Genomic DNA, 22,316 nt, shown 5'->3' on the forward strand with positions numbered 1-22,316 from the left:
AGTCTGTGAGGGAGAAAGACAACAAAAATGGGCAATTATCATTTCATCCAGAAAGTTCAATAGTGGTATTGTATAGAAAGCCTGCTCAAACAGCCTGGAGGGAAATGGATCAGAGAAGAGAATGCTTCCAACTGTTCCAGAATCATTGGAATTTGCCCCTGCTTAATCCTTAGACATTATCGGACCTACCTGAACTCATATGGAAGGATAATAGCAGAGGGTTGATGCAAAATTGGGATTGCCCCATGCCACAACCCAGCACCTGGCTTGGTCAATATGGATACAGGGTTATAGAATGTTACACTAGTTCATTAAAGAAAAGCTCAGCCAAAATTCTCTAATCAAACTTTTAGGCGATCCTATGTGTTGTATACTTGCACGCATGCTGAGTCGCTCAAGTTGTACCTGATCCTTCATGACCCCATGCACTGCAGTCCACCAGGCTTCTCTGTCCATGGGATTCCCCAGGCAAGAATACTGAATCTTCCATGATCCAGGGATTGAACGCGCATCTCCTGCATTGGCAAGTGGGTTCTTTACTACTGATAAACTGGGGAAGCCTGCTCTTTACTTCAGTTCAGTTCAGTTCAGTTGCTCAGTCGTGTCTGACTCCTTGCGACCCCATGAATAGCAGCACACCAGGCCTCCTTGTCCATCACCAACTACCGGAGTTCATTCAGATTTATGTCCATTGAGTCAGTGATGCCATCCAGCCATCTCATCCTCGGTCATCTCCTCCTCCTGCCCCGAATCACTCCCAGCATCAAAGTCTTTTCCAATGAGTCAACTCTTCACATGAGGTGGCCAAAGTACTGGAGTTTCAGCTTTAGCATCATTCCTTCCAAAGAAATCACAGGGTTGATCTCCTTCAGAATGGACTGATTGGATCTCCTTGCAGTCCAAGGGACTCTCAAGAGTCTTCCCCAACACCACAGTTCAAAAGCATCAATTCTTCGGTGCTCAGCCTTCTTCACAGTCCAACCCTCACATCCATACATGACCACAGGAAAAACCATAGCCTTGACTAGACGGACCTTAGTCAGCAAAGTAATGTCTCTGCTTTTGAATATGCTATCTAGGCTGATCATAGCTTTCCTTCCAAGGAGTAAATGTCTTTTAATTTCATGGCTGCAATCACCATCTGCAGTGATTTTGGAGCCCTAAAAAATAGTCTGACACTGTTTCTACTGTTTCCCCATCTATTTCCCATGAAGTGATGGGACCGGATGCCATGATCTTTGTTTTCTGATCTTCATTTTAACTCTCCTCTTTCACCTTCATCAAGAGGCTTTTTAGCTCCTCTTCACTTTCTGCCATAAGGGTGGTGTCATCTGCATATCTGAGGTTATTGATATTTCTCCCAGCACTCTTGATTCCAGCTTGTGTTTCTTCCAGTCCAGCATTTCTCATGATGTACTCTGCATATAAATTAAATAAGCAGGGTGACAATATATAGCCTTGACGTACTCCTTTTCCTGTTTGGATCCAGTCTGTTGTTCCATGTCCACTTCTAACTGTTGCTTCTTGACCTGCATACAGATTTCTCAAGAGGCAGGTCAGGTGGTCTGGTATTCCCATCTCTTTCAGAATTTTCCACAGTTTATTGTGATCCACATAGTCAAAGGCTTTGGTATAGTCACTAAAGCAGAAATAGATGTTTTTCTGGAACTCTCTTGCTTTTTCCATGATCCAGTGGATGTTAGTAATTTGATCTCTGGTTCCTCTGCCTTTTCTAAAACCAGCTTGAACATCAAGAATTTCACGGTTCACGTATTGCTGAAGCCTGGCTTGGAGAATTTTGAGCATTACTTTACTAGCATGTGAGATGAGTGCGATTGTGCAGTAGTTTGAGCATTCTTTGGCATTGCCTTTCTTTGGGATTGGAATGAAAACTGACCTTTTCCAGTCCTGTGGCCACTGCTGAGTTTTCCAAATTTGCTGGCATATTGAGTGCAGCACTTTCACAGCATCATCTTTCAGGATTTGAAATAGCTCAACTGGAATTCCATCACCTCCGGTAGCTTTGTTCGTAGTGATGCTTTCTAACGCCCACTTGACTTCACGTTCCAAGATGTCTGGCTCTAGATGAGTGATCACACCATCATGAATATCTGGGTTGTTAAGATATTTTTTGTACAGTTCTTCTGTGTATTCTTGCGACGTCTTCTTAATGTCTTCTGCTTCTGTTAGGACCATACCATTTCTGTCCTTTATCAAGCCAATCTTTGCATGAAATATTCCCTTGGTATCTCTAATTTTCTTGAAGAGATCTCTAGTCTTTCCCATTCTGTTCTTTTCCTCTATTTCTTTGCATTGATCGCTGAAGAAGGCTTTCTTATCTCTTCTTGCTATTCTTTGGAACTCTGCATTCAGATGCTTATATCTTTCCTTTTCTCCTTGGCTTTTTGCCTATCTTCTTTTCACAGCTATTTGTAAGGCCTCCCCAGACAGCCATTTTGCTTTTTTGCATTTCTTTTCCATGGGGATGGTCTTGATCCCTGTCTCCTGCACAATGTCACGAACCTCATTCCATAGTTCATCAGGCACTCTATCTATCAGATCTAGGCCCTGAAATCTATTTCTCACTTCCACTGTATAATCATAAGGGGTTTGATTTAAGTCATACCTGAATGGTCTAGCGGTTTTCCCTACTTTCTTCAATTTGAGTCTGAATTTGGTAATAGGGAGTTCATGATCTGAGCCACAGTCAGCTCCTGGTCTTATTTTTGGTGACTGTATAGAGCTTCTCCATCTTTGGCTGCAAAGAATATAATCAATCTGATTTTGGTGTTGACCATCTGGTGATGTCCACGTGTAGAGTCTTCTCTTGTGTTGTTGGAAGAGGGTGTTTGCTATGACCAGTGTGTTTTCTTGGCAAAACTCTATTAGCCTTTGCCCTGCTTCATTCCACATTCCAAGGCCAAATTTGCCTGTTACTCTAGGTGTTTCTTGACTTCCTACTTTTGCATTCCAGTCCCCTATAATGAAAAGGACATCTTTTTTGGGTGTTAGTTCTCAAAGGTCTTGTAGGTCTTCACAGAACCATTCCACTTCAGCTTCTTCAGCATTACTGGTTGGGGCATAGACTTGGATTACCGTGATATTGAATGGTTTGCCTTGGAGACGAACAGAGATCATTCTGTCGATTTTGAGGTTGCATCCAAGTACTGCATTTTGGACTCTTTTGTTGACCATGATGGCTACTCCATTTCTTCTGAGGGATTCCTGCCCACAGTAGTAGATATAATGGTCATCTGAGTTAAATTCACCCATTCCAGTCCATTTTAGTTCGCTGATTCCTAGAATGTCGACATTCGCTTTTGCCATCTCTTGTTTGACCACTTCCAATTTGCCTTGATTCATGGACCTGACATTCCAGGTTTCTATGCAATATTGCTCTTTACAGCATCAGACCTTGCTTCTATCACCAGGCACATCTACAGCTGGGTATTGTTTTTTCTTTGGCTTCATCCCTGCATTCTTTCTGGAGTTATTTCTCCACCGATCTCCAGTAGCATATTGGGCTCCTACTGACCTGGGGAGTTCCTCTTTCAGTATCCTATCATTTTGCCTTTTCATACTGTTCATGGGGTTCTCAAGGCAAGAATACTGAAGTGGTTTGCCATACTTGCTCTATACTTAAAGATCCTTAAATCACCCTGAGTGTAGTTTTATGGAGATTCCTGTACATTACATCACTGACTTGTTTTTTACTGTTTGGTTATCATTCCCACTTCTCCCCTCATCAAATGCTGAAATTTTTTCTCCTTTCACAAAATCAAATTAATGCAGAGTTATATACTATTAGTGTTTATTGAATCTCCACGACCAGGAAAACATAAAAGCCACATCATAAAACAATGAAGAGATAAAAAATCTTTCCACTTTAGTTCCTAAGAGTAAATTATAAATGCCTCACAAAATAACTGTTTGGTAATTATAATTACACCCAATTTAGAAAGGAAGAATCTGGTCTCAGAAAGGTAAATCATGACCAAAGTCATCAGTCAGTCTTACATCAGTGCTCTAGTTCTTTATCTATGATTTTAAATGTTGTACTATGTTGGTTATACAAAATACCCACATCAGATTCTGAACACTTCTGTTAGTATATGCTTCCCAGAGTCCTTTTTAGCCTGACCATTTTTTAGAATTTAATAATAGTAGAAAGATCCCCTTTATGGATCACAGTCTTGTCATGGTGAAGGGGCTTGAGTAATTCAGTGAAGCTATGAACATTCCCTGCAGGGCCACCTAAGATGGGTGGGTCATAGTGGAGACTTCTGACAAAACGTGGTCCCTGGAGGAGAGAATGGCAAACCACTCCAGTTTTCTTGACGTAAGAACCCCATGAACAAAATGAAAAGGCAAAAAGATATGACACCAGAAGATGAGCCTCCCGGGTCAGTAGGTGTCCAATATGCTACTGGAGAAGAGCAGAGGGCAAATACTAATAGCTCCAGAAAGAATGAAGTGTCTAGGCCAAAGCAGAGATGATGCTCAGTTGCGGATGGGTCTGGTGGTGAAAGTAAAGTCTGATGGTGTAAAGAACAATACTGCATAGGAACCTGGAATGTTAGGTCCATGAATCAAGGTAGATTGGACATGATGAAGCAGAAGATGGCGAAATTGAACATAGACATCTTAGGAATAGGTGAACTAAAATGGACAGGAATGGGCAAATGTAATTTAGAAGACCATTATATCTACTACTGTGGGCAAGAATCCCTTAGAAGAAATGGAGTTGCCCTCATAGTGAACAAAAGAATCTGCAATGCAGTACTTGGGTGCAATTTCAAAAACAACAGAATGATTTCAGTTCATTTCCAAGGCAAAATATTCAGCGTCACAGTAATCTAAGTCTATGCCCAAACCATTATTGCTGAAGAAGCTGAAGTTAACTGGTTCTATGACGACCTACAAGAACTTCCAGAACTAACACCAGAAAAAGACGTCCTTTTCATCATAGGGGACTGGAATATGAAAGAAAGAAGTCAAGAGATACCTGGAAAAATAGGCAAGCTTGGTCTTGGAGTATAAAATGAAGCAGGGACGAGGCTAACACAGTTTTGTCAACACAACAGATGACTCTACACATGGACATCACCAAATGTTCAAAACCAAAATCAGATTGATTATATTCTTTGGAGTCAAAGATAGAGAAGCTTTATACAGTCAGAAAGAACAAGACCTGGAGCTGACTGTAGCTCAGATCATGAACTCCTTATTGCAAAATTCAGGCTTAAATTGAAGAAAGTGCGACCTAAATCAAACCCCTTATGATTATCCAACAGAGTGATGAATTGGTTCAAGGGATTAGGTCTGCCAGACAGAGTGCCTGAAGAACTACGGACAGAGGTTCGTAACACTGCACAGGAGGCACTGACCAAAACCATCCAAAAGAAAAAGAAATGCAAGTAGGCAAAGCGATTGTCTGAGGGGGTTTTACAAATAACAGGGAAAGAAGAGAAGCAAAAAGCAAGGTATAAAGGGATAGATATGCCCACCTAAATGCAGAGTTCCAAAGCAAAGCAAGGAGCAATAGAAAGGTTTTTTAAATCAACAATGCAAAGATATAGAGGAAAATGATAGAATGGGAAAGACTAGAGATCTCTTCAAGAAAGTTGGAGATACCAAGGGAACATTCATGCAAGGATGGGCACAATAAAAGACAAAAATAGTAAGGACCTAACAGAAGCAGAAGAGATTAGGAGGCTGTGGCAAAATACACAAAAGAACTATACAGAAAAGTCTCTAATGACCCAGATAACCACAGTGTGGTTACTCTCCTAGAACCAGATATCCTGGAGTGTGAAGTCATGTGGGCCTTAGGAAGCAGTATTACAATCAAAGCCTGTGGAGGGATGGAATTCCAGCTGAGTTATTTCAAATTCTAAAAGATGATGCTATTAAAGTGCTACACTCGATATGTTAGCAAATTTGGAAAACTCAGCAGTAGCCACAGGACTGGAAAAGGTCAGTTTTCATTCCAATACCAAAGAAAGGCAATGCCAAAGAATGCTCCAACTACCAGACAACTGTACTTATTTTACATGCTAGCAAGATTATGCTCAAAATTCTTCAAGCTAAGCTTCAACAGTATGTGAACTGAGAACTTCCAGTTGTACAAGGTGGGTTTAGAAAATGCAGAGGAACCAGAGATCAAATTGTTGGATTACAGGAAAAAAAAAAAAATGGAATTCTAGAAAAGCATCTACTTCTGCTTCAATGACTACACTAAAGCCTTTGACTGTTTGGATCACAACAAACTGTGGAAAATTCTTAAAGAGGTGGGAATACCCAACCACCTTACCTGCTTCCTGAGAAATCTGTATGCAGGTCAAGAAGCAACAGTTAGAACTGGACATGGAACAACAGACTGGTTCCAAATAGGAAAACGAGTACATCAAGGCTTTGTATTGCTGCCGTGCTTATTTAACTTCTATGCAGAGTACATAATGCAAAATGTCAGGATGGATGAAGCACAAGCTGGAATCAAGCTTGCCGTGAAAAAATACCAATAACTTCAGATATGCAGATGACACCACCCTTATGGCTGAAAGCGAAGAGGAACTAAAGAGCCTCTTGATGAGGGTGAAAGAGGAGAGTGAAAAAGCTGGCTTAAAACTCAACATTCAGAGAACGAAGATCACGGCATCCTCTCCCATCACTTCATGGCAAATAGATGGAGAAACAAGGGAAACAGTGGCAGACTTTGTATTTTGGGGCTCCAAAATCGCTGCAGATGGTGACTACAGCCACGAAATTAAAAGACACTTGCTCATGGAAGGAAAACTATGACAAACATAGACAGTATATTAAAAACCAGAGACGTCACTTTGTGGACAAATGTCCATATAGTACAAGCTAGCTTTCCAGTAGTCATCTATGGATGTGGACCATAAAGAAGAGTGAGTACAAAAAGAACTGATGTTTTTGAATTATGGTGCTGGAGAAGATTCTTGAGAGTCCCTTGGACTGCAAGGAGAGAAAACCAGAAAATCCTAAAGGAAATCATCCCTGAATATTCACTGGATGCTGAAGCTAAAGCCCCAATCCTTTGGACACCTGATGAGAAGAGCCAAGAAATTAGAACAAACCCTGATGCTGTGAAAGGTTGAAGGTAAAAGGAAAAGAGGGTGGGAGAGGATGAGATGGTTGGATGGCATCATTGACTCATGGACATGAATTTGAGCAAACTCCAAGAGATAGTGAAGGACAGGGAGCTGGACACAACTTGGCAACTAACCGACAACAACAACAGAAGGACATGTCAAAATATTAAAGAAATTGAAAGTCCTGTAGTAAAACAGTATGATCTGACATTTACCTCTGATGGAACTTCACCAGACAGGCTAGTCACTCACATGAAAAATAAAATTGAAATCTCCAGCATCAGCACATTTTTCCCAGTAAATAGGCAAGATCTCTCTGTATAGTTTTCTTTGTGAGCCACAGCCAGGACCCCAAAGGATAGCATGAGTAATGATTCATTCACATACTTAGCACATACTTATTAAGTAGCTACTGAGCATGTGATTCCACCAATGAACAGATGGCCCCTGCCTTCATGATCCTACAGACTAGTAGAGAAGATAGATATGAACAATGGGTATATAAACAACAGTGTTTCAGCGGCAAAGTACATAAAATTGTGGTTGGTCTAGGCTTCCTTGGCAAAATAAAACATAAAAGTAGAGATTTCAGAAATGATTAGGAGTTAAGTATCTGAAGATGGGAGTGATGTAGGAAAAAGGAGAAACTGTATTGAGAAAACTGGACTTTAAGACTCCACGGAGGGAAAAACAAAGATGCAACTATAGTCTAGAATAAGTATGGTATGGCTGGAACTAAGACATCCTAGGAAGAAAGAGACTGGAGAAATATAATAATGATAAAGTTGATATTCATCTGGCACCCACCACATTCAGATGCATTATCTGTAGCATATTTTAATGTCCAGTTCATACAAAATTCATAAAAATCCTGAGGAAGATATTGTTATTATACCAATGTTGCAAGTTCAGTAACTTTGTCAGGGTTACACAGTGGTTAAACGAGTAGGTGGCAAAACTTTGAACCTCAGGGTTTTGATTCCAGAGCTCACACTCATGATCAGTGATCTCTGCTACCTCTGGACTATGATACATCTTTTAGGGCAAAAGAATTGTTGTCGTCATCTTATAGTCCAGGAATTGACGCATGCCCCTCATCCCAGAATGACTGAATTAGGAACTCTGTAGCAGGCCCAGCAATCTGTAATTTCACAAGCTCTCTAGGTGATTCTAATGATCAATAAAATGTGAGAACCTCTGATGCAGACAATGAGAACTGCTGCAACATTTTTAAGCAAAGAAGTAACTTAGATGATGCTCCCTGAGAGTTGATCATTCTTATCCACAAAACTAAAGGGGAAATCATAAGGTTGGGTTTGATAGTTCTCACTTCAGAGGGAAGTAAGACTCAAACTTTCTCATTTTCTCCTTTGCACCTGCAAAGTCACATGCCTACTCCCACTTACTCACAGAGAATGAAGTTAAAAACAAATGCTACTAAAAGCGGCAGGAGTGATGGAGCCTCCTTAACCTGATGGGTGAATTGGGAAAAATAAAAGTAGCCTTTGTCATCTTATTGCAGGAAAAATGTCACTAATGAGGCATGACTTAGATAAATTTTTATCTATTAGAGCTGCTTAATTTTATGAATAAAAATAGTATCCGTGTAATAATTAAAGATATTTCTCATTCTTTTGACCAGAAAAAAATTTCATTAGGAATAGCTGTAGTAATAACTATATTTATATTTTTCCAAAATACACATCATAGTATTAGAGTAACATGAAGTTTTCACTCATTTAGAAAGGGGTGGATATGAATAAAAAATCCAATAAACGTACCTTTAGAAAGTCAAATTTAATGTCTACTAGAAGATTGCCATAGGATAGTAATCTTCAATTGGTATTTTATTTCTTTTCAACTAAATTACATCCATTTCATTAACCTGCAGTAGACTTCTTCCACTACCAATTTTTACATTTGATGCTTTTAATGCCCTTTAACCTGATTTTCAAGGACTATACTTAGTTTACTGATTTACTTACTGAAACTCAATCAACCTAGAAATCAGAAACTGTTAAAAACTTTTCTAAAATAAACTATTAAAAGTTGATTAAAAATTACCAATATGAAAATGACTAATAATGTACATATTTTTGAGGATAGAACAAATATTTGAAAAACTAATAAAGCAACTAACTTGACCTTGAAATATATTTCACGCTTAAGGATGGGAAAAAAAAAAAGGATTTAATCTGGTGCCCAATCTCACCTCAAATTCATGTGTGAGTAAAGAGAAAGAAATGTCCTATTTATTCACGTGGCCAGGATTCAACATGTTGTGCTTTAAATCCACGGAAGGAAATGCAGGATTTAAAATAAATATACACAGTTTTATATAATCGTGCTGCTGAGTTTCTTGAGTCCCATATCTTTAAGATACCTAGTACTTTGATTAAAAGTTTTTTCATTCTTATTAACTGATAGACACACAGCAGCAGGGAGAAGAGAAGTGGCCACCCCCCTCCCTCTCTTCCCCCCCTTTCCATGTTTCCTCCTTCTAGCATGTGAGATGAGTGCAGTTATGCGGTAGTTTGAACATTCTTTGGTGTTGCCTTTCTTTGAGATTGGAATGAAAACTGACCTTTTCCAGTCCTGTGGCCACTGCTGAGTTTTCCAAATTTGCTGGCATATTGAGTGCAGCACTTTCACAGCATCATCTTTTAGGATTTGAAATAGCTCAACTGAAATTCCATTGCCTCCACTAGCTTTGTTCATAGTGATGCTTCCTAAGGCCCATTCGCATTCCAGGATGTCTGGCTCTAGGTGAGTGATCACATCATCATGGTTATCTGGGTCATGATAATCATTTTTGTATAAATCTATGTATTCTTGGCACCTCTTCTTAATATCTTCTGCTACTGTTAGGTCCATACCATTTCTGTCCTTTATCAAGCCCATTTTTGCATGAAATGTTCCCTTGGTATCTCTAATTTTCTTGAAGAGATCTCTAGTCTTTCCTATTCTATTAGTTTCCTCTATTTCTTTGCATTGATCACTGAGGAAAGCTTTCTTATCTCTCCTTGCTATTCTTTGGAACTGTATAGTCCATGAAATTCCCCAGGCCAGAATATTAGAGTGGGTAGCCTTTCCCTTCTCAAGCGGATCTTCCCAACCCAGGAATTGAACCCAGGTCTCCCACATTGCAGGCGGATTCTTTACCAGCTTAGCCACAAGGGAAATCCAAGAATACTGGAGTTGGTAGCCTATCTCTTCTCCAGGGGATCTTCCCAACCCAGGAATCAAACTGGTATCTCCTTCATTGCAGGCAGATTCTTTACCAACTGAGCTATCAGGGCCATGTGAGAAGGCAGTGATTATTTGGCAGTTCACTAAAACCTTCACTAGCTTCAGAGTAAATTATTTCTGCGTCTGTATATGTCCACAGTTGCAGGACATCTGACACCAGAGCCAAAGGGGGAGGGACTGAGTCTGGACTGAGCAGAGGTTCGGAGGAGGGGAGAGGCGCTTATCACCTGGGTCCCTTCTGCCTCCTCCTAGGGCCCCCGTGCTGAAAGCCTGGAGAAGAATGAGTGGAGGAAACACAGGACTCGCCACTCTTTTTTGTTCACCCACTCTTTAATTAGAACAACCCTGGTGGCTCAGAGGGTAAAGCGTCTGCCTGCAATGCAGGAGGCCTGGGTTCGATCCCTGGGTCGGGAAGATCCCCTGGAGAAGGAAATGGCAACCCACTCCAGTATTCTTGCCTGGAGAATCCCATGGACGGAGGAGCCTGGTGGGCTACAGTCCATGGGGTCACAAAGAGTTGGACACGATTGAGTGACTTCACTTTCACTTTCTTTCACTCTTTAATTAAACAACTATGCAATAACCAACAACCCTGGTGGCTCAGAGGTTAAAGCGTCTGCCTGCAATGCAGGAGACCTGGGTCCAGTCCCTGGGTCGGGAAGATCCCCTAGAGAAGGAAATGGTAATCCACTCCAGCATTCTTGGCTGGAGAATCCCATGGACGGAGAAGCCTGGTAGGCTACAGTCCATGGGGTCGCAAAGAGTCGGACACGACTGAGCGACTTCACTTTCAATTTCATGCATTAACCATCTACCTCTACTAGGAACATAGTGTAAGTTAAACTTTACCATGAATCTTGACCACTTGTGGTTTATAATCAAGCAGTGTTAACCAACTTGAAATGATTATATGAGTTATTACATCACTACAACTGTGACAAAACTGCAAGGTTAGAGAGCAGAGTGCTTTCAGGGAGAATGACTGGAGCACCATGCTGTAGCAATACCCATCTCCAGAAAAGAAGAAAATAGAGCCAACATTGTGTAACAATCATTATCAGAATAAATTTCTATTTCTCAGGGCAACAGTGGTATAGGTGATGGTATTAATACAATAATGTCAAGGAATTTAGAAAACGTTGGCTACATGATAAGCCATATAATAAACTATGTATAAAATTTTGTTATTGTAAAGATGAAAAGAAATCCCTGGAATCTTCCCCTTCCCACCAGATTTTAATAATACACATTCCTCACACAAAAAAGGAAACACATTTGCAGTCTTATGCACCTGTGTGGCTAGTCAATTATTCACAAAGCATCATGGATCTGATACATAGTTTCTCTACCTAATTCTGTTGGACAGTCAATTTGTAATGCTAACCAAAATGTGCACAGGAACCTTAAGGGAAGCATCACAGATATTTTCTGAGGATCCATTTAGTGGTAAACTGAGGGATACTTGGAAGAGTCAGATGTGGACAGACGTCATCTTAGCACATGTTTATCTATCATCTGGAATTGCCAATAAATATACTGTTTAAATATCAGTGGTCAAGAATAAAGACCCTGATAATGAGAGAATCTAGCAGTAGATCACATAAATGATTACAGGGCTGTACAAAAATGACTACCAGACCAGTCACAAAAAGTATAACAGGAACAACCTTTGATTATTTGTTAATGGTTCAGGCCAGTGGTTCTCAAAATTTAGAGGTGGGGGGAGGCATAAGTATTGCTGGATGAACCTATTAAAAATACAGATCAGAGGCTCTGATTAGAGATTCTAAGCATCTAATAAAGGGGAAAATTCCAGAATCTGCTTGTTTAACGAGCATCTCAGGCAATCCAAACACTACTCTTAGACAGTATTCTGACAAACAAAACTTTGAACATTTCTCAAGTCATCATCCAGGATCATCCCCCTCTTCTGACTCCAGTGGTCCTAGACGACCTTCAGTTCCTGAAACAAACTGTGATCAATCTCTCCCAGGACTTTCACATTAACAGCTGCCTTTCTAGGAATGCTTTTCCGATACTTCTTGGGCCAACTCCAACTTCTTCAAGTGTAAACATCACCTCCCCAGGGGAATTCCCTGCTTCTGCAGACTAGATTAGCAACTCTGGCCATGTGCCCTTCACCTCTCCTTCTCACACAGGTATTTCTCCTGTTCAGTGTCTGTCTCTTTCCACATGCCCCCACAGAGTCAGGAGCTCCATGGAGGAAGAAATCATGTTTATCTTGGTCACTTCTCACAGTGCTGGGCAGAATGGCCACTCAGCACAATTTAATGAATGAAAAAATGAATGAATGTTGATATACAGACCTCCTCATGAGGGGCAGTACTACCTGCAATTCCTCCTTTATCTGTCATTTAGATCCATTTTTAAGAACAGCACTTAGTAGGGAAAAAGATCAGGATATTTACTTTGGGGTAAAAACAGGAGAATGTGAGATTAAAAACAGCTCACTCTTCAGTCTGCTTGAAGTAAAATGCTACTGCCTATGTTGATCTGGGGTATAAAGAATGTTGCATGCACTGCTCATTTATGACCTGCAGATCATTGAGATGGCTACTTAATCCTTGTCAGCACAACCTCTTGGTATTAAGAGCTACGAAACATCAGCTATGTCAGGGACTGAGAGAGGCTCATGTAAATTATCCCTGGAGATCTTGGGAGGAAAAAATGTGATGATTGATTACAGATTAGTAACTGAATGGACCTCTGCATTAGATTTGGTGACATTCAATTGTGGCTATTAGCATGACCTCTCAGAATATCAACAAAAAAAATTGAGAAAAATTATTTTCAACTGATTGTTACTGATGAAGTCATGGGCTTTCCAGGTGGTGCTAGTGGTAACAAACCCAGCTGCCAGGGTAGGAAACATGAGTCACGGGTTTGATCTCTAGGGTTGCAGACTGGACACAACTGAAGCAATTTACCTAGCACACACCCACGGAGTCATCTAGGTGTATATTAAATAAGCCCTTACTGAGTGCTAGGCAAAATGAATAAAACAAAGGTTCTGTACCCATAAAAGGTTTTTAACCTGGTTGGTGATTATATCAGCTTTCTTCTAAACATACCTATGGAACAATGACAAATCTCAATATTACATAGCAATAAACATCTGTTCTGTGTCTGCAAGATTCAGTTTATCTACACTGGGTTCATTCATGCATCTGAATGTAATCTGAGGGTAAACTAATCTAGACTGATTTTAGCTGGGTCAGTTGCGTTCGGCTTCATAAGTCTATTACCCTTATTCTGGAGCCAGCAACCTCGTCTGAGGCTGACATTTCATGGCAATGGCTGAAGCACAGGAGAATAAACACAGTTTTGGAATCTCTCCTTCAAGTCTCTGTTTGCATCACAGTTATGGACTTCCCTGGTGGCTCAGATGGTAAAGCGTCTGCCTACAATGCGGGAGACCCAGGTTCAACCCCTGGGTCAGAAAGATCCTCTGGAGAAGGAAGTGGCAACTCACTCCAGTACTCTTGCCGGGAAAATCCCATAGACGGAGGATCCTGGCAGGCTACAGTCCATGGGGTCGCAAAGAGACATGACTGAGCAACTTCACTTTATGGATATCTTATTGGCCTAAGCTAGCCATATGCCTAAACTCAGAATAAGAAGGCAGGGAAAATACTTCACCTCTTGATGGAAAACTTCAAAACAAAGCACAGGGTGTGGATAAAAAGAGGGGAGGAAGAATCAGCAAGTAATGCAATCTATTATAGTAATATGAAGATGCGAACAAGAGAATAGGAGCCAGTAACAGTAAAGAATCTGCCTGCATAGCAGGAGACCTGGGTTCAATCCCTGAGGTGGAAGATCCCCTGGGGGAGGAAATGACAAACTTCTCCAGCATTCTTGCTTGGAGAATTCCATGTACAGAGGAGCCTGGCCAGCTATAGTGCATGGGCTCACACACAGTTGGACACGACTGAGGGACTAACAAACTTTGAGAAATATCAGGATTGAGCAAATAAAATTTAGTCCTTTATTTTCACTCTGTTTTTAGTACAACTCTGGTGACTTATGTTAAAACCTTAGCAGCAAGCCAACATGTTTGCTTAAGTGTTTCTAGTTAGTGAAATTTAAGATTTAGCAGAAGGATCAAGAACTCTCCATAAGTCCTTGAATCTAAAGTTTGCTCAACATTAGAAAAACATCAAGTAGCAAGAGTTTTAATAGCATGGGATAATAGCTATAGAATAAAAGTACCTTGATGCTATTTGAAAGCCACTAGGTATTAGAATACTACAAGGAGGAAGTTCTGAACTGTGTTTCTATTCTTTATTAAGATGCTTTGTGTAATTAGCAGTGTTTCTATCAGAATAAATAGTAATTTGGAATTCATCCAAATTAAAAGCCCAAATGAAACAGAAACATTAGTGGTGAGTAGAATGTTAAAGGAGTCAAACTTCTCTAGGGTAGATATGTCTGTGCAAGTCAGTGCAATTTAAATCAAATCTATAGAATCCATGTGGACTAACACAGAATAAATAGAGAGGAAATCTGTGGGAGGAGGAACTAACAACCCAAACAGATATCCAACCAGAAGAGAAATTCATTTCCAGTTTTCTGAAAACTCTAAAAATCAAATTAAGTTCTACACATACCATCATGAAATCTGCTTTGGCATCTTACAGAATACAAAAGGCAAATATATGTTTAAAAAGTCATCATGCATCCTTTGTTACTCAGTATCTTATGGTTCTGGCAAAGACAAATGTTACCAAGTGGAAAGCATGACTTGATACAATGCTACAATACTACGACTATGGATGGCGCGCATGCTCAATTCCGACTGACACTTTGAGCCCCCATGGACTGATAGTCCACCAGGCTCCTCTGTCCAGGGAATTTTCTAGGCAAGAATACTAGAGAAGGTTGCCATTTCCTTTCCCAGGGAAGACTAAGGATACCACCACCTTTTATAGAGAAGGTGTGAAAGCATATCCAACATAACTTATCATTAGTACTTAAGAGAAGCAACCAGGTCGCATCTAATTTGTCACTGTGCCACCAGCATCATCTGCTTCAGTGTTCACTGCTCACATGACTGAGATGTGGCATGCACAGACACACTCACGTTGAATCTAGTTAATGATAACTGGTCTGAGACATTCCAAATTAGTTACTTACAATGTCTAGGAGAGTCAAACAAGACAGTTTTTGTCTATGCCTAGCATGGAAGCAAATGTTTTCTTGGGATAATATAAATAAACATAGATAGTAAGACCTTATCAGCTCCTACAAAACAGAGAAGATCCTGATATAGCGATAACCTGCAAAAAATGAACCTCTTAAGCAAAAATATTCATTTCTAGCATTATCTGAACACCTAAAATTATAAAACTTGTAGGAGTAAACATAGGAGAACATCTTCATGACCTCAGGTTGGGATTTGTTTTGTTTTGGCTGTGATTCCAGGCTTGTGAGATCTTAATTCCCTGGACAAGGGTTGAATGTGGGCTCTCAGCAAAGAGAGTCTGGAGTCCTAACCTCTGGACACCAGGGAATTCCCACAACCTCAGTTTAATTAAGGTTTCTTACATAAGATAATAATAAATTGGAATTCACTATAATTAGAAAATACTCTTTAAAGGACACTGTTAGGAAAGGAAACAAGCCAAAGTCTTATTAGCAAAACACATACCTCCTCTTAAAGTAACTGATTCAGCATATGTAAATAATTCATAAAATTAAAAAAAAAAAAGAAAGAAGACAAATACCACATTCTTTAAAACAAATTACAAAATATTTGAACTGATACTTTACAAAAGAAATACAGGTGGAGAAATAAGCACATGTAAAATTTCTCAACATCATTAGTTACTAGTTAAAAGCACAATGATACACTACTGTACATGTACTAATATTAGCTAACAGTAAAGAAAAACAACCTGAAAATACCAAGTGTTGGGAAGAGGCAGTGCAAGTGAAACAGTCATACACTGCTGGTGAGACTGTACAATTATATAGCAACTTTGGGAAACAGCAGTTTCTGGCAGAAGTCGACATACACCTAACAAATAATCCAGAAATTCCATTTCTAGATGTTCACTCAAAAGAAAAAAAATATCTGTCTCTACAAAGAGGTGCATGAGAATGTTAAAGAAACTTTTTTTTATAAATAGTGTTTATTCTAGAAATAACCCAGATGTCTATTAACTGCTTAAGAGATAAACAAATTCTGGTATATCCATAAAACATTATTCAGCACTAACAGGAACAAAATACTGCTACCTGCACCAAGACAAAAGGCTAGACACTTTAATATTTCACTTCTATAAAAATCTTAAAAAGGCAAAACTGTAGAGAAAGAGAACAGATCAGATATTACCACTGTTGGGGGGGAGGGGTGGGGGACTGACTACAAAGGGCAATAGAAAACTTTTGGGGTCATAGAAATGTTCTGTATCTCAATTGTGGTGGTTGTTACACAGTTATTTACACTTGCCAGAACTTACCAAACTGTAAAACTAAATGTGAGAATTTTGTGCTATGTAAATTACATTTCAGTAGATTAGACCTTTTGAAAAAAGAAACAAACAATGGTAGCTTAAACCAGGGTCATAAGAGAGAAAATGGGAAGGTGAAGAAGTGTAGGTGGAAGCCTGACCGAAATGGTGACACAGGAGACTCCTAAGCATCCCTCCTTCTCATGGACATGACAAGTGTATAGCTATACACAGAGCAGTTACCTCTGAGAAAAATCTAGACAGTAGCTGAACAACTCCTACACATCATATAAATGAAAAAAAATACCTACAATGAAATGGAAAGTCTGAGACTCTTGCTGTAAAGCCCAACACACTACCATACAGTCAGTAGCAAACTCCCAACTGCCCGCTTCTCCCTGAGGACCTAAGAGTTTGGACCCCCCACTTAGTGGTCCCAGCTTTTACGATTTCCATCCTAGGGGTGGATTCCCCAAACACCTAGCTCTGAAAGTCAGTGAGGCTTTCATCAAGAGACCCACAGGAATATAGCAAACAAATGAGCAACTGTTAACATGTCCATAAGCCCTCACTATGGCTCTTCTTCCTCTGCCAGCACAGAGGGAGCAGAGAAAATCACTCATCCCCCAGGCTTTCCCTAAAAGGAACCCATCTGCATACTCTGGAAGCTGCTACCTGGAGGTCAGGCTGCTAATTTAGCACACATCTAGGGACTTGCTGTGGTCATCACTGAAAACCAGGGGAGCCTGCAGACACTTCCCTTTTCTTCTAGCTGAAGCTGGCTCTAAGTCACCAGTATTTCCCTGGAAGGAGTTTGTACACATGTCTGCATCGCAGCTTTTGTGGCTGCTGCCCAATAGACAAGTCCCCAAACTTCCTGGTTCTGATGGCTAATAAGGCTACCACATACAAGTCTCACACATGGGGTAATAAGCTGCTCAACACTGGTCTAATGATTTGGGGGATATGATGCCAAAAGAAAAAGCAACAAAAGCAAAAACAAGCGGGATATATCAAACTAAAAAGCTTTTGATCATCAAGGGAAACAACCATGAACAAAAAGAAAAGGTAAGGTGGAGTAGGAGAAAATATTTGTAAACCACACATCTAATAAGGGGTTAATATCCAAAACAAGGAACTGATAGAACTCAAGAGCAAAAAACCAAATAGTCCCCCCAAGATGGGCCAAGGATCTGAACAGACATTTTTCCAAAGAAGACAGGCAGATGGCCGCCAGACACGTGAAAAGGCGCCCAACATTATTAATCTTCAGGAAAATGCAAATCAACTCACACCTGTTCGGATGGCTATTATCAAAAAGATAAGAGACAGCAAATGTTACTGAGGATGTGGCGAAAAGGGAAAGACTACAGTGTTGGTGGAAATCTAAGTTGGTACAGTCACTAGAGAACACAGTATTCAGGTTCCTCAAGAAATTACAAAACAAACTACCCTATGATCCAGTAATCTACTTCCAGGTATGTATCCAAAGGAACAAAATCATGATCACAAAGAGAGATCTTTACTCTCAGACTCACTACATTATTTACAATAGCCAAGGTATGGAAATAACCTAAGTACCCATCAATAGATGAATGGACAAATAAAGTGTGGCATATGTATACAATGGAGTATTATTCAGTCTTTTAAAAAAAGGCAATTGTTCCATTTGCGACAACAGAGATGAACCTGGAGAGCATTACACTAGTAACACTATTACACTAGTAAGTGATTACACTAGTAAGTGAAATAAGCTTAACAAAGAAAAATACTACATGGTATCACTTATATGTGGAATCTTATTAAAAAAAACTGAATGGAGAGAAAGAGTAAAGGAGTGGTTGCCAGGGCCAGGAGTTGGGGAAATAGGGGGAGGCTGGTCAAAAGACACAAACTCAACTATACAATAAATAAGCTTTGAGGATCTAATGTGTAGTTCAATGTTCTCAGCAAAAGAGGAGAGTAAATATATGAGGTGATAGATGTGTTAATTAACTAAGTAGGAGGAATCTTTTTCATAACGTGCACATATATCAAATCATCATGATATATTGTTTAAATACCTTACAATTTTGTCAATTATACCCCCAATAAAACTGGGGAAAGAGGATTGGATGCCATGTTTTTCACCTGCATAACTGAAATTAAATAGTATTTGTAAAGAATGTAATACAGTACCTGACAGATTGTAAAGACTTAATGAATGTTAGCAGTCAACATTTTTAGCTTGCCTAAGTTAAAGGCTGTGAGCAAACAAAGTCAAGTATGAGTAATACCACAGAACTATCTACAAATAGTGTTAGGGAAGCTTAGCTTTATCTCTAGATATTAGCAGAGTTTTTGCTTTCTTTTTAAGAAAGCTCTGTAGAAGAACATATGTCTATTATTAACTACCTCCTCCAAAAGATATTCACTAGTGCCAGACAACATGCTACATGTTGGGATATAATCTAATGGTAAATAAGATATCATTTCGACTCTCAATAATGAACTTGTGAGACTTACAGGTAAACACGCAATAACAATAGAAGGGGCACCTACTCTAATAAACCCTCCACCAAAGACTTAAGGACAGAAGTCAAGAAAACATTTATTATGGAAAGTCTAAGTAAACCGAGGACTTGGGAGGAAATTATGACCATAGTGGGAAGGGCAGTGTGGGAAGATGGGAGGGAAGAACATTTTGTGCAAAAGGCAGAATTTGCTTGAAAGCCCAGACATGAATGGTGCCACAGTGCGTCCCCAGCATTACTGCAGTGGAGGAAGGAAGAGGGCTGGAGCACACAGAAATGCAGGTGAGGCCAGAGAGGCAAATAGGTTCCGGGTTAGACTGGGCTTGGGAAAGCAGTCTACAGATTTTAAACTTTACCCTTAAGATCATGAAAGTGAAAGTGAAATTGAAGGTCGCTGTTGTGTCCGACTCTTTGTGGCCTCATGGACTATACAGTTGATGGAATTCTCCAGGCCAGAACACTGGAGTGGGTAGCCTTTCCCTTCTCGAGGGGATCTTCCCAACCCAGGGACTGAACCCAGGTCTCCTGCATTGCAGGTAGATTTTTTACCAGATGAGCCACAAGGAAAGCCTGACAGAGTGGTAATAAAGAATGATGCTCACATTTCTGACTTAGGCAATGATGCCAGTTATCAGAGCTGGGAAATACTGGAGAGGAGCATGATGGAAGGGAAGATGATGAACATATATATTTAGTCATAATGTAAAAATGTTAAGTCATATGATATAGCTAGCTCTTTTTATAAACATTTGTTATATCTTGAACTGTAATTCTCATAATGTTAAAAACCTTTAAATTTTTCACTTTATGGATTATTTTCTTCCTAAGTCTATCGGCACATTTTTATTATTAGAAATAGATATAAAGAACAATGGAAAGTAAAACTGCTTTTTGCTAAATGATTAGTTAGTGACTCATTATTTTTCTTTTTGTGCTCAGGAAAGAAATCAACCACATTTCTGAGCTTTAGGAGAAATTAAGTTTTACCTTCTTGTAAATTGCCCTTTTTCTTCCTTACCCAACTTTACCCAGGACTTTGTTTCCTTTCTGCATAGCTGTGTACTTATCTGTTTATATTATCTAATACCATGTCCTTCTATCTTGAGGACAGAGACTATGCTTAGTTATTTCAAAGTACCCGAGCATCTTGGAAAATTTTGGGAATTATTTGAGTATTTAATTGATGAATTTGCTGAATGACTAGAGAGTACGAATCCATTAGTCCAAGTGACTAAAGAATCCTAACTCACTTATCTAATAATCTGACTTCAGAAGTCATTTCATTTTCTCTATACTTTTTGTTAAATCCTTTAGCACTTATTTCTATTATTAGAACAGATGATGAAGTCTTATTCTCAAAATCAATCTTTATTTAACCTGTTTGACCTTATTCCTTTTATTTTCTTTCCAATTGCTTAACCTCAGTCCTTTTAAAACTTTATGAGAAAAGATGATTTATCCTTCAAAATACTTACTCACTCAGCCGTTGGAACACTTACGCTAGAGTTTGTCCAGAGTGCAAATAAATGGATATCTTTTTTGAGTGATGAGACCACAATATATTTTAGCACTTGTAAAAGCACCACCAAACACATAAACCATAAAAACCAAAGCATTTGACTTTCCTCAACCGTCACATATCTGTCATAAACAGTTAATATGTTCAGATGCAGCCACAGTCTGGTGTTACCAGAACTGTGCAAGAATGTTGTAATCGGAACTTGAATTCTGTGTTGGTATTGGCAATGAATCTGACTTGTGGTGTAGTTCAAACTGGTTAATTTTAGATTCACTGCACCTGTATACTTTTCTGGTACCTAAAAGATTCTTGTTTCTTTTCTTTCTTTAAAATAAAATTCTGCTATCTGATTAAGAAAGTTGTGCTTTGTGGTTTGGGTTCTAGTAAAGGATTCATCCTCTTAATATACATGCTATCTGAGAAAAATCCATATTCTCTCTCTTTAATGAAAGATATAAAAAGCAAAAGGAAGGACACTGAAACCGAGGGTTCACCTTGAGTGCCATGTGATATAGCACAGAAAAAGGCTGCAGAAGCAGCAAGAACATCAGTGTTATCTGACCGGGTCTTACCTGGCAGCATGCAGAGCTCTCTACTCATGGAGGACTTCATTATGTGTTTGGGGGAAAAAAATGAAATACATTCTTGAACTTCTTCCTATCAGTATTTGTTTTAGAAGCATAAGGTAGTCTAGGAATTAAGAACCTATGGGTAAAATTTGTTATAAAATGCCAATGAACATCTTCTTGTCTGGAAGCATCTCTTTTCAATATCATATAATTTTCTCTTATAACTTATTTGTCTCTGAACAGAAAAACATCAAGAATCACTTGACACTATAATAGCAGTTATGAATATGGTCAATTAGTATATGTGCTTTCTTCTCTAAAGTATGTACATGCATAAAGAGGATCCCTGAGAAAAGTCTAATTCATGCCTTAAATCTCAAATAATTAAAAATTTGGTCCTATATCAAGGCCTATAGATATTCTTTTGTAAAAACTGAATGTCCTCCAAACACTTCGTATACTAGACTTTTTATACAATGAGATGTGTACACTAATAAATTTTTTCAAATTTTATAAATTACACATTTTAAATATGTGATTTAAAAGCACTGGTCTCCATCTGCAGATGAATGGATAAGAAAGTTGTGGTACATATACACAATGGAATATTACTCAGCTATTAAAAAGAATGCATTTGAGTCAGTTTTAATGAGGAAGATGAAACTGGAGCTTATTATACAGAGTGAAGTAAGTCAGAAAGAAAAACACCAATATAGTATACTAACATATATATATGGAATTTAGAAAGATGGTAACCATGACTATGTGTGAGACAGCAAAAGAGACACAGATGTAAAGAATAGACTTTTGGACTCTGTGGGAGAAACCAAGGGTGGGATGATTTGAGAGAACAGCATTGAAACATGTATGTTACC

Source organism: Budorcas taxicolor, chromosome 2 (assembly GCF_023091745.1).
Source record: "Budorcas taxicolor isolate Tak-1 chromosome 2, Takin1.1, whole genome shotgun sequence".
In the NCBI taxonomy this organism is placed as follows: domain Eukaryota; kingdom Metazoa; phylum Chordata; class Mammalia; order Artiodactyla; family Bovidae; genus Budorcas; species Budorcas taxicolor.